Below are 442 nucleotides of genomic sequence, written 5' to 3' on the forward strand. Positions count from 1 at the left end.
GAGGAGGGAGGAGGAAGGGGGGGGAGGCTCACGAAAAGCACCACCACGATCACCATCACTACCACCATCACTACCACCATCACTACCACCTCCAACGTCAAGCAATGGGAGGGTTTTGTCTTTTTGATCCACTCCACTTTCCTCCGCCCCAGTTGCAGCTCCTCCTGTACGCCATGAACCCGTATGCACCTGGTGCCGTACCGCCACCGCCGACCCCGTGTGTCGGTGTATGGGGGTTGGGGGTTGGGATTCTTGGGTTTTGCGTCGTACACACAATCATATTTGCCCGGGGAGCCCCATCTCTCTCCCCCCCCAGGGTTTTCTCCCCTCCACCCCACCATCTCAATATACACGCATTAATACATTCCCCCTCCCCCCTTTTTCAAATGCCCCCCTCCCCCTTCACTCGTTCGTGTTTCGTCTCCCCCCCCCCCAAAACTTC

General features: G+C 57.7%; 1 protein-coding gene across 1 annotated transcript in view; it reads left to right on the forward strand.

Moving 5' to 3' along the window:
* Positions 1-442, forward strand: part of VOLCADRAFT_104805 (uncharacterized protein) — a gene marked incomplete at both ends in the record, with an annotated part of 19,896 nt that overhangs the window by 7,578 nt on the left and 11,876 nt on the right. The gene's annotated exons all lie outside the window — the stretch shown is intronic.

The sequence above is a fragment of the Volvox carteri genome (assembly GCF_000143455.1).
Source record: "Volvox carteri f. nagariensis unplaced genomic scaffold VOLCAscaffold_19, whole genome shotgun sequence".
NCBI lineage: Eukaryota > Viridiplantae > Chlorophyta > Chlorophyceae > Chlamydomonadales > Volvocaceae > Volvox > Volvox carteri.